The 13,857-nt window shown below is 38.7% G+C and overlaps 1 protein-coding gene across 2 annotated transcripts in view; it reads right to left on the bottom strand.

Annotated features, from left to right (window-relative positions):
- cdkal1 (CDK5 regulatory subunit associated protein 1-like 1) overlaps positions 1-13,857 on the bottom strand; it is a 202,282-nt gene that overhangs the window by 68,098 nt on the left and 120,327 nt on the right. The window lies entirely within an intron of this gene.

Raw genomic sequence — 13,857 nt, 5'->3', positions numbered from 1 at the left:
TGAATTGACTTTTGTGGATTTTCCTAAGGTGGAGGCTGAGAGGGAACGAACATGGGCACACACACTGTCATTTTGACACCTCTGTCTCTCCCAGATCTAAGGGTGATGGAGGTGTGATGTGCGATACTAATGAACAAGAACCACTCTCCTTGTTAAAATGGGAGAGGAGAAATATATCTTGTTATTGCTCACCTTTCAACAACTGAGAATGTGAGAAACAGAGCGGCAGAGACACGGAGACGGAAAAAGTGAAAGTCAAGACGACAGATCAACTAGCTTTCAATTAAACTGATGCACAAAGAGGGACCTTACAACTTAAAAAATGAAAAAACAGGACTCTATCTTGTCTGGTATTAACTTTTGTCAGTAAGTACTGGACATGATTTAAACAGTGGATAACATTTGTGTCACATTCATACACTTACATGTAAAAAAAGCCTTTAATTTCAGAGTTTTGAGTTGGAAAAACAGGAAGATACAGTCTAAGAAAACCCCGGTATTCTAATGTATGTGGGGCATCATCACACTAATCCGGGAAATATCATTCACAACATACCTATTATATGTTTTAAGAAACATGAGTTATCTAATCAATAAACAGAAGCAAAAGTAACTGAGATTATAAATAACCAAAGACTGATGAGTCTTCTTGTGTGTGAAAAGGAGATAAACAGACATAATACGTAAAATGAGATATTATCTGTCAGTGAGGCATGGAGAAACAGTTCACAATGGTTAGTATTGATCGGAGAGTGATATCAGAAATGGTATAATTAATCAAAAGGAAGAAAAAGCAATGCGCCTAACGTAGAGACAAAGAAAAATACTAGGAGTAAGAATAATTTCACGTACAACTGTTGAATATAGAGTAAAAAAAGAAAGAGGGGGACATCACAGTTTATCAATATGTAAAAAGAAACTAATTAACACAAGACGCTGTGGGGATTTCTTTTTGTGGCGTAACATTTTATGACAGCAGTTATGTAAAGAGGATAGATTATAGTGCCCATTGTTCATCACCTCTTCTGTAAATGCCTCCTAAAAGATATAGCTGTAGAAGCTACCTTTAATTAGTTCTCTCTTTTAACCATGTCTGAGACTATGAATGATCTGTTTTAATGGAAAGTAAACTAAATGTGTTGAATACCAACCTGTAGGACAAAGGGAGGATGGACGCATTTTTACATCTAGCAGTCAATCACTGACCTCATGGCTAATGCTGCAATGTCAACATGTACTTCAGAATCAAAACACAACACAGCCCCCGAGGCCCCTAAATTAGAAGCGATAATAGGGCAGGGAAAGATGTTTGTGTTTGTGTGTGTGCTTTGTTCCTGTCACTTCTTCTCCTTCCCCATGGAGGGAAAAAGACCTCATCCCTGAAGACACTGGCCTCCATTAGCCTTAATGTGCTTCCAGTCGGAGTTAGCATTTACACAGGAATAATGTGTTCATAGGAGAATACAGAATTTTAATTAAAACTCAAGATAAGAAGGCATTGCCCCATCTGCCTCAACGGGTTGAATTAAGCTTCATAAAACACGCAATTGTCTTCGGGATAATTATTATCAACTCTTTGTTTGCTTAGGCCCTCATACATGCACACATCAGGAATGAGCTTCCATATACATGCAGCCATCCTCTTCATCATATATTCAAAATATGTGCATGTGTAGGCAAGCGTGTTTGCACAACAGATGCCTGTGAGCAGCCCCCGTGATAAGATGAAGGCGACACCATTGGGACAGAAGAGCCCTGAGAAACAACAGCAAGAAAAAAAAAGATGAGTGTGGCACGGAGGTGTAGAGAGGAAGTGATGGAAGGAGGAGAGTGGAAGAAAGACAATCTGGGAAGGTAAATATTTACCTATTCATCTGTCGGAAAGAGACCATGCAACCCATCTGTGCTGCAGTGTGTGTGTTCTCAGAAATGATAATGTGTGGCACCGTGGGGCCGCTGTAGCGTAGGAGTCGGACGGTGAAGGAAGAGAGACAGAGAAAGAGACGTGGTGAAATGTAGAGAGAGGAAAAGATGTGCTACGGGTAACTTTGTCGTCAAACGCAGAAACTTCGGAAAGTTGCCGTCTTGTGGGAACTCATAAATAAAATCACATTAACAAGTAATCTGATGGGTTTAGAGCAGCAGCTGGGGTGAGACAGAAAACAAATTCTACTAGGACTAAAGTTTGAAGATAACAGATCCACAACATATTGAGTGAAAATTAAGTCAGACATACAGTAATCAATGCCTATGTGGGGAAGTGTAAAGAGGATAAATGTTAGTTTCAAATAGGAGCCATCTGTGCTCACTAATACTGACACTCAAGGTCATCCCCTGATATCCCAAAGGTTACAACTGCTTAGGCCCACCTATGTGTCCATTTGCCAGATCACTTCTTAGAACAAAAAGCATTGCGATGCATGATCAAAACAACCTCTGTGAATTGTGCATATAGAAATAGTTTCTTCAAAATGCTGTCAAAGGCAGGGGGCCTTTTACTGCTACTTGGTCTGACTTAAAAAACTAGTTTGAAAAGTTAAAGTGGCTCTAAAAATCAGAAGGTCTTGCACAATAATTTTCAACCATGTCTTCATGTGCATCGATTTACTGAGACTACACTTATGTTGAAGCTGTGATACAAACCTCAAGATCCTTCACATTGGACCATCACATGTGTAATGTTAAGCATTACTGCTGCCAGAAACACACTTAATGGAAACGTGTGGGTGAGGTTCAATAAACAGCTGTCTGTGTGACTTGTTTTCTGTAGTTTGTTCAGAGGGTTGGTTCTCCACCCTCATTGCAAAATCACTATACTCTGTGAATGCATTTCTTTTTTTATGTAAATGAACAAAATGAAGAACAGCTCATGCACACCGTACAATGTAGTTAACAGACAATGATTTCCTGCTAAAGGAGAGACAGAAGGAACGTAAGAAAGGCGGAAGAAGAATAAGGACACTTGTGAGGAGTGTAGGAGTAATCACTCAGACACTTAAGTGTTTGATTTAGCCGTGACATCTGGAGGTAATGGCACTGTCATGAAGCGGCTCAATTTACAGCGACAGAGAGAGAGAGAAAGAGGTTTGCTTGGTACTTTCCTCAACCATTTTCACCATCAAAGATGAAGGAAGGGACTGTCAGAACTGGTTGAAGAGTGGCCAGGTGACTGGCCCGATAACAGGAGGATTCAGACGGATTAAAGCTGTACAGCCAAACAATGTTTCCAATCAATAGCTCAATGGCTCTGAATCCCTACATGACAGATACCATGAACTCAAACAGTTTGAAGCACCACTATTGGCCAGACTTTAGAAAGGTTAACAGTCATAAACACAGATGTTACGAATAAGTAAAGTTTCCTGTCTACAATGAAGCTGGGATGAATATTAGACAAAAAACTGAAAAAAAAAAGAAACATGTAATGCAATGAGTATAGGGGTAAGTTGGTTGTTGCAGTCTGGAATTTTGCCCTGAAGTGATTCAACGAGTGAAGGATGCAAAGGAAGCAAAAGCTGCCTGTCATATGCTAGGGAATAAAGAGGTGACAGACAAATGATTGGTTAAGAGGCAGACTGAGACAGGTGAAGGCTTCAGTTTGCCTGAGAGTAGCTGTCAAACTGTCAGAGAGACTTTCTCAACCTGCATCTCTTGCTGTGTCTCTACTTAAACCCCCTGCTTTCTCTCAGTCGATCTTGGGGGAAATTTGAGTTTGGAATGTTTGTATTATACTTATATATGTGAAAATCCTACACATCCACACAAACACACATGCAAAACCTTATTGAGTCTCTTTTTAGCCTCATCTTTCTCCCGTAATCATAGTTTCTTATTAGATAGTTCATTTTAGAACTTTTAAAAATAGCAATTAAAATCTCTTGTGCATTTTAGAGCCGAGGTAATGATTTTCAGTTTATTTTTATAATGGTGCGTCTTTATGCAAAGTCTATCTTTTTCTTTGAAATAGGAAAACAACTCAGTGATATTGGATATAAGTCCACATAGGGTGTGTAAACATGCCGGCTATGCGGTAAGCAGATACGGAGTCATTTGTCTCTGAACCTGCAGTGAAAATAACCTCTATCTTTCTGTGGAGCAGGTCATTTGTAAAGATCGAGGTGTATGCTGGGGAATGAATGGAGAGCCAAGTAAATAATGATCCCACTGGAGTCATCAGTAAACTTTATCATTTAATGAAACAGCCTGAACACAGCAGAGCAGAACTGCAGTTCAATTTAACACACACACACACACACACTTACACATGCGTACACACACACATACTTCATTAGCCCTGGAGAAGGGTAATGAGAACACACACATACACATTTCATTAGTCTGAGGGAGGAGTAATAACAGACACCACAAATCCATCCACGCACTTACACACTGATGCACACACTCACACTTACAGAAGCTCTTATTTTATACACACATTTATTTATATATATATATATATATATATATGTGCTTAAGAAGGGCTGCAGTGCACAGGAATGACCGTGTCTTGCCGGGCGTTCAAATGACTGTCCCTTTGCACTTTATTTCAATTTAAAGCAACCTTCATTGACATCGCCGCAGTATATTATTCATCATTCAGTCTCGGTGTGTCGGGCTGACCTGAAGAGATATGGATAACATCAAAGCACCGGATAAATGCTGGACATAAAAGCCTCACCAGAATCAAATGATTGCTGGGCTTGCTTTGAGTGTAGGGTTTTCACACTCTCTCCATCAAGCAGCCAGCCAGATAGAAATATTGTTAATGGCAAAGCTGAGTTAAGGAAATAGACACATCCAATTCTTTTTTGTAAAGAAGGAGATATAAGTGGATGTTCCAAAATGCCGGAGACAGATGATCGATTAAAAGAGACATTTTTAAAGTGAGGAAGAATTACGTCTCTATTAAAATAGATCATTGGAAGTTAAAGGCAGTATTTGGGACTACAGAAAATAAAGAACCAATATAATATATACAGCCGCGGAAAAAATTAAGAGACCACTTCAGCATTATCATTTTTTCTTCTTTTATTATTTATAGGTATGTCTTTCAGTTAAATTATTTTCTATAAACTAATGACAATTTTTCTCTGTGTTGGAATTCAACAGACACTGGAATGGCTGCCATACATTTAGAGATTTGGAACAATTTGGAGTGTCTCTTAATTTTTGCCGGAGATGTATATATATTTTTCTTTTTAGTTTAACACTGAGTTCAGACCATCTAACACGCAACAGGAGAAACGTTGGAATGGCATACTGAAGCTGCTACATGTTTTGATAGGAGGCTGCTAACAAACAAGTCTCCTATGAGCAGTCTTGGTTATTATCTCGATGTTAGACACAGTTAGGACTAAATAGAGACAATTAAATCAAAGGCATGACAATTTGAGAGGAGTGGCAGAGGAAAACAGGCTGAGCACTGTGTAGAATATAGAAGGCCTTTGATTGATGCTGAAGTTGGTTGTTTTCTGTTAGACAGGTAATTAACTGACTAATTACTTTTAACTAACTAATCATTTTATGAATCATTAAGCTTATAGTCACTAGAGCCCAATAACAGCATCATATGGGCTTTTCTTGAGAGTGAGGAAGAACCTGTCAGGGAATCAATTAGTGCCGCTTTTATGTGTCTCACGTAAAATTAGCTACTTAAGAACGACTTTAAATGTCTTAAGGACGATTAGTTAAAAAACTGGCAACACAAACTGACATTGAGAATTTGTCAATCAGGGGGAACTTTGACTTTTCATTTACCATAAACTTGATAAGAATAAGAAAAAATACATGCATGTTTTTACCACAAAAGTCACTTCATTTCTGTTTAATTGAAAAATAACAACAAAAAAACCTAAGAAATAAAATCATTTTAGTAAAACGTAAGTAACTGGATGTTGACATTATATACTACTGAGACAAAAGAAAGTCGTTATTATAATTATGATATAAGAGTTATTTAAAACACTTTCTTCTAAATGATTATATATGTGTAAGATTGCATTCTGTAGCAAAGGTCTGCATCAGCTGTTAGAAGCACACAAGTCTAACTGCCCTCAGGTTACAGTCTAGAAGTGGCATAACTGCTAACTAATCTAACAGTAGATTAACCAAAGTGGTATGGGGTACGAGGGCATTTCGTAGGGTTTAATAGCTAACACTTCTAAACATTACCTGACCTTCAAGTTCATTATTTTGGCGGCACCTTTCCCTCCCTGCAGACAACAGCAGAACACACCGCAGAAACAACACAGGTAGCGAAACAGAGACAGACAGAGTATTGTCCTTTCGCTGTGAGTGAAACTGTGTGGGAGAAAATGAGCTTTGAAAGGCTGGGTGAGTCAAAAACGAGAGCAATATGAGAGGAGAGAGACAGAGAGATAATGAAAGGTGAGTCAGAGGCTGAAACATGACTGTGTTCTTACATGTACCCAAGTATCATCTGACCTTGCGTGTGTGCATGTGTGTGCACTGGGAGGGTGTTAGCACATGGAAGTTAACACTTTAATGCCTTGTTACATGACTTTCCATTATGCCTGCGAGAGGTTGTTTACATTTTAACACCACATTACCTAAATTCTACTCACACACACTTATGAAGATGTGGTTGTTAGCATTCTAAGTGTAATCTGTAAAACATTGATGGCCTTCGGAACAAACCCATAACCAAACTCCAGTTGCAGTAGATATATTTCATGTTGTATGAAGCCAAAAGTAATTTACGCCATGTATAACTATGACAAAAGAGAACCTTAATGGAACAAGTCTTCTGAAATCAGAGGTAGAACAATCTAACTCAACAAAATGAGAACAAACAGTCTCATGGTGATCTCATTCTGTTTCTATTTGCGGATTTTGTGGGTGGGAAATAACTAAATGTACTTTCCCATACAAGTGTACACAATTGCTTTGTTTGAGTGAAAAATAAAATAAATATATTAATCAAATAAAGAAAATGTGTAACAAGTGAGGATATCTGTTAACTCAAACATGACTTCAGTCTTTCAGGGGCACAGATAACCTTGAGGCTCATGAGTCAAAGTCACATTAAAGCATTTCAATGATAAAAATGACAATGATAAGCTACAGTCAGTTACTAAAGGACAATATTGACTGAACACTTCTGTGATGTCTTCCGAACTTCTAATTCATCGCGAAAAAGACAAGCTGACAATGAACAAAAAAAACAGAGTGAAGTTGGCCTTTAAATCAAACGGGTTAAGAGTATTACAGAAAACACCCTGTTTGTTCTAAAGTAATCTGTCATGGTTGGATTGTTTTGCCACCTGCTCTTTGTGACCACTGTGAGGCATTGAGTTTCAATGCTGCTCTGACATGTTTTGAAGATGCCTGTCAGAGCAGTCATGGTTCTGTCATTCAGTTTGTGTGTGTTCAGTTCTTTCTTGAGACAGGAAGGATAGACAATGTGGTCTGAGAGGCCTAATAATAAATTAACACTACTTAATGAAGGAACACTTCTATAATTATAGTGAAACTGTACATATCCTGTGTGTGTGAGTGTGTTTGTGGTTTGTGGGAATGAAATATGGTATAATCCAGAGGAAGTGTCAATAAGACAGGGATGTGTTAGAAACTGCCAAGATTCATCATCCACAAAGCGTTTCTCTTTCTCAGGTGCTCTCACACACACACCCTTTAGTTTCAGCATGTTGCGAAGTTAATGACTCGTTCTCTGCTAGTTTCCTGTTATTTAAACTGAGCCAATTCACAACGCCAGACTCATTGACACACACGGCCAAGTTTATAGCCAGGAAAGCTCTCTCCCCTTTTCACTCCTTTCTGGATTAAATCCCTTCTATACACAAACACACATTAACAAGAAGACAAACACTGATAAATACTATTCCCATACCACAATCTGGAAACAGTTCTGAGTTTGTTTGTGTCTGTGTGGGAGGAGGCTGGGCTACATAGACGTATATACTGGCAACATTAATTTGTCACCAAATGCTTTGAGAGTCAACACGTAAACATTTTCAAGATACGCTGGAAAAATATAGAAGTTATTGTTCGACAAGTTTAACAGGTAAAGTCAGCTGGTATAAAAGTTACCCAGCTGCCAACAGTTTTAACAGCAGGGTGGAAGTTACATCAGCAGAACAACGTACTGCTGTTTCAGGACATCTTACTAGTGAGTTTTGTGCGTTATACATTTTAAATTTTGCGCAGGGTACATTGTTATACAATAAATCATGTCTTAATCAGTGAAACTACTTCATGTGTGGCCCAAAAAAAAAATCTTCCCAGGTACCAATACTTATAAAGGTTTCTGGAATAATACTTTGATGCATGCATGAACTTGTTGTGCCGTTAATGGAGCCATAAAATCCAAATTTGATACATTGATCATGCATTTCCCCCTGTCTCTACGATAGACAGCTCTTCCATTCACCTTCCACACTTTGTACAAACTACTCGTCTATAGTTACAACCTTCTATGCTGTCAGTCCTTAAAATGCATGTCTGAATCTGTCTTTAAACTGATATAAATATACTATTAAATAAATAAATAAAAAATAGGTTCATTATGTAGATCTGTACACAGATGTCTATGAGTGTAAATCTTCCAAGCATTTGAGGATAATATGGGGGGGGGGGGGGGGGAAGCTTAGTGGAGCTGCTGACTGACGCTTTTTAAACACTCAAATGTGGGTGTTTATGTGTGAGAGACGTTCGCTGCTATGACTAAACCTAGCTGTTTGCTGTTTATGTTCTATTTTAGCTGTGTGGCTAAATAAGGGGTTGAAATCAAAGACTGAAAGTCAAAACACTGACAGAAACCCTTGCTGCTTTATTGGGTTTACTTGCTGAATCATCAGCTGGAAGGAAAAGAGAGAAGAGAGGAGGGGGGGGTGTTGGAAAGTCCCACCAGTGTGGCAGGTTATTGCAGCAAACCTGCCTTGCTCACCGCTCTCTCTTCCCGCCTCTCATTCCCTCTCTTCTTTCCCTCTCTTCTTTCCCCTCACTTGTCTTATCTTTTTTTTTTTTTTCAATGCCTCCAGGGAGCTGCCTTCCCTCCCACCAACTATTCAAGTGAAACATTAGCCCTGGCTGATACCTTAAACCCTTTAAGTGTTTGAGTGCATGTGTGTAAACTAATGAAGGTATGTCTTCAACAACAAACGAGCAACAACAAAGCGAGAGACTGGCTCCACATTGCACACATGGTGCAGTCACGCTACTGATGCATGTGTCCTGCCGTAACCCAGGGAGGTTTGATATATCCCTGTCACTCCTCGTGACTAATAGAGATGACTAACACGTGTATAAAGACAAAGACACACACACAACCACACAAACGGTACTGTCTTGGAGCTGTTTGTTTGGAGAGAAACAGTTGCCACACTCAAGAGAGACTGAGAAATGCACACAGACAGAAAGTTTATCATCAACACATTATATCAACAGACCCAGCTTCCCTCTGCCAACACATTGGAGATTGCAACACACTACTAACAACTTAAAAAGGTATTTTTCTACTAAAAGGTCTAAGAAATCAATTTTTGAATGTTTTATGACTTGAGAGTTTGTAAAAAAAATGTCCTTCAAATACCTTTACAGGACCAAGTCTCTGGATAAACATTGTTCTGAACATATTTAAACTTAAATCTAGGAAAGTTATGGAGTAGGGTTACAATTACATGTCCACTGTTTTCCATCAACCGAAACACCCTAAGAGGCTTTTCACAAAGAGTTATACCAAACAAAGTATTTTCTGATAGCCATGGTGAAATTCAAGCTATGCAATGTCAAATATAAATAAATGTGTCACCTATATGAGTCTTTTGGAGTTAACTGAATGAGACTACAAATAAGCAACTGACTGTCTTTGTTGTAAATGCAATGTTTTCTCTTTTTTAAAGACATATGGCTGTCTACCACCCCATCCACGGGACTGTGTCATTAAACATGACTTTCAGTTCTTTTGGAATGTATAAAACACAATAATCTTGGTTTCAAACATGCTATTTATAAACAGTTTAAGTGTGCTAGTCAGCCCGTGTTTATAACAACAAACCATTGATTGGAGCAAGTGAGTAACAACTCTATCATATCAAACAACAAAAAGGATTGATTATGACATTTGGCATTTAGGGGGTGACATGCAATACAAAAAACAGTAGGGGCAAGAGCCAGATTTGAACCGTTGTATGAATATAAGCTAAGAATATTAGCTTTATGAATCTCCAGGGTGCACATTTAACAATGTGTGAAGTGATAAAATGTTCTTTTCACTTCATAGATAAGAGCTTGTGCCTTTAAAGTCAGACTAAAAACAATCTGAACAACACAGAGAACTCAGAGTTATGGCTCTCTGTTGCATTTTGTATGTATTAAACGTTTTTCCTGAGTGAGAGAAAAAAGACAATTTTCCGGTAATATATCTTTATATTTAAAAGACAATATAAAACCAAACCTCTCCAGTAAGTGTGGATAATTTGTCAAACAATTGCATAACAATGTTTTGCACACAACCTGTTGGATGAAAAGGTTAAAATAAACAAAAGAGGAATAACAAAATAAGTGGTCTATACAACCCACAAAGCTTCTGTTAAAATATATTGTTTATCTTAAATTCTTAAACCAAAGAAGAAATGGAATTAAACACGACAGAGCAGTGACCAAATTCTCAAATGGAGATTGGATGGGGAGTGTTGGGTTCCTATAGGTCATGTTGGAGGCCAAGGGTCATTACACTGGTCAGTTGCTGAGATCTCACAGATTGATCACCTGTTGACCTGCCAAAATACTAATTTCTTTGACGGAGTAACTGTAAAAACTCCACAGCCGGACATCCCCTTAACAATGTATAAACTTCTATAATAGACTTAATAAAAGAAGTGCTGCTTTGTGGTTTGGGCTTGACAGGATCATTGTTGCTTTCCCTTTTACATGTGAGTGAGTTTGTCTCTTTGGGAAACAGACCTCTATAGCCTGGGATTAAAAGGGTTTTTCAGAGGTCAGGAACATATAACCTCCAGAGGAACCAACTTACCACCCTGAGGGACACCACATTGATGCCCGGCCCTCCCCTATCATCTATCCCTTGCTGGTAACATGATGGCTTATAACCCCTCCTTCCTGTTCAACCCAACTAACCTCAAAGTTCAACATTAATTCTGCCAGATTCTGCTCCGTTGCACGTATGCAGAACCATCCCCCAACCCACAGACGCATTATATTCTTTTCCAGGCGTTTCATCTTTGGCCCCAGCGAATCAAACACACTTAATCCTCGAGAATAGTTGAGGGAATCAGCCCAGTTATTATGGCAAACTATGTAACAACTGTGGAAAATCCTCTGACCACGTTCAATCACTCTATAACAGCCTTATTCCACCATAACCGGATTTTCTGCATACATCATTGCATAAAGACTGTACTTCATTATGTGATTTTAATTGATAGCAGGCAGAGAGAAAAGGGTGTAGAAATACGGTCTATGTTGGCGGACAAGGACAAATTAACCATTTTAATGGAATAATTATTCTACTGATTGTTTAAATTATGCATGGGAGAAAACAATTCAGTTTTAACAAACTGGAAAAATGAGTTGTCATTCAAAAAAAAGTAAGAGTATATTTAATGTTTTTTTTCTCGGATAAAGATGAGTACTTTTTCTAGAAGGAAAGAACGTAGTGTATTATAACAGCCTTTACTGTTTCAGTGGCATTTTCTTTGTTCTGCAGCCCAGTATAAATAAACTAGTGTGTCTTCCATAATGTCCACAATTTTAAGCAACATAGAATTGATTTTCTTCTATCAGTTCATCTGCACTTGTTCCAATAAAGGTCAGAGAGGCCTTGGTTTGCCTTTAGAGTTGGACCTATGAATGAGTTTTAATTGACAGGCGATTTGGGCATTCAACCTTCTACAGACCTTTTAACTCGATACATGTTGAAGTGTGGAACAAATCAAACCGTTCGAACAGGCTGTCCTCTGGTCATCAGTGTGAAAAATTAACTTCTCATTGCCCCCAGAGTCTGTTTGGTTGGTTTCTGGGGAAATTACAATACATTCTTGATTACTGTGACTTAGGATTTGTTTTACTTTCCAGTAAAAAGTGTTTGAGTGTTTCTTTAAAAAACAATTACCAAACTGAAATATGAAATTAAGAGAACAAAAATGTATTCTTTAGTTATTTTTTTTATAGAAATAGCAATAATATTGGTAGTGAATTGGCCACGATGAACGTGCAGAGAAAATCTCAGCTATGACAGCCCTAGTTTCTAATTTGTTTCTTCCCTCCAGGTTCAGGAGTACCTAAAAGTGCCGATATTATAGCGCACAAAAACACGAAACCTCTCGCAGGAAAGAAACACATTACAACAAAAATAGAATAGAAAAATAAAGAAAAGTACCAATCAGCTACCTTTGAATATGCCTCTTAAATGCTGATTTAAGTACATAATGGAGTTCAAGATCCTCAGCAATGAAGGATGTCAAGGAGGGAGGTCTGATGTGTGTGTGCATGTTTCTGTATGTGTGTGAACTGGTTTTCTCTGATAAGGAAGGCCAGAGGCGTTTGAACCCCGATGACCTCTGCAGTGTTGGTGGCATTAAGCTCTTTGTAAAGAGAAATACATTTGTCTTCTGCTGTGTGTGTCAGTCAGATAAGCTCTGACCTCGCACATACCTGCACAAGGTCCCTGTCTGTCACATTCTTAAAAGGTGAACTCTATAAGGCTCCAACAAAGGACTAATTGTAAGAATCTACATTAACAGTCACCTGCAAGTCTGGCTCTCTCAGACTCAGACTTACACTTCCCCGTTCACCTTGAGTTGTTTCTGTTTGCATGAGTGCTCCAGTGCCAAACGTAGAGTGAGTCAGTAAAAACACTTAATGTAATACTGCACAGAGAGCATGGTGTGGGGCCACACGCTTTAAACAGAGCAAGAAAAAAAGATAGAAACAGGCCAATGTAGCCTGACTGACTATTTCTGTAAAGGTGAGATAACAACAGATACGATTAACCAGACTTTTGAGGAGGAACACAACTTACCCAACATATATAAGAAAAATAAATACAATATAACAATTACTACCATAAGTTAGTGCTTGTATTTTCTAATCAATCTTGCTACAGAAGCTACTAAAGTGAAACATACACAAAAACACTATATGTTAAAGGCTTCCTCTTTTGCTACCTTTTCTCTAAACTAAAGAAGAAAGTGTGTTTATGATTCACACATGCACACTCCTGCAAGCTCTATCACACACACAAACACAGATGCACACACCAAGTGGTTGTGTTTTTTGGCTTGTCCAGCGCCCTGGCGTGTCTCCCAGACCCTGAATTGCACCCCGGCTTTTACTGCTGCAGCCAAATGGGTCAGACCATTAAATGTGTGCTGGTATTGATTTCACACAACAGACATCACCCGTGTGTCAGCATGTGTGTGTTAGAAGTAACAGAAGCCAGAAGTTGAGTAACCACGCACATACGTATACAAAGAAGAAAAAAAACGGGTAGCCAGACAGATTATGTAAACAAGATCTTGTGACAAACTCTGCGTATGACACGTTGTGTGTTTCTGTGTGTCACTTTGTTTGAATTTCCTTTCCTTAAAAAAACAACTGGAGATGGGTACACACCTCATCTCCAGGCTAAACAGTTGCCACACACACACACACACACACACACACACACACACACACACACACACACACACACACACACACACACACACACACACACACACACACACACACACACACACACACACACACACACACACACACACACACACACACACACACACACACAGATAAGCATCTGAGTCAGTGTTAAAGCAAACACAGTGTTATCACTCCTCAACTCAAGGCCCCTTCAGAAGG

This window comes from Eleginops maclovinus, chromosome 3, assembly GCF_036324505.1.
Source record: "Eleginops maclovinus isolate JMC-PN-2008 ecotype Puerto Natales chromosome 3, JC_Emac_rtc_rv5, whole genome shotgun sequence".
Classification (NCBI taxonomy): domain Eukaryota; kingdom Metazoa; phylum Chordata; class Actinopteri; order Perciformes; family Eleginopidae; genus Eleginops; species Eleginops maclovinus.
This window is presented reverse-complemented; position numbering and strand designations above follow the sequence as displayed.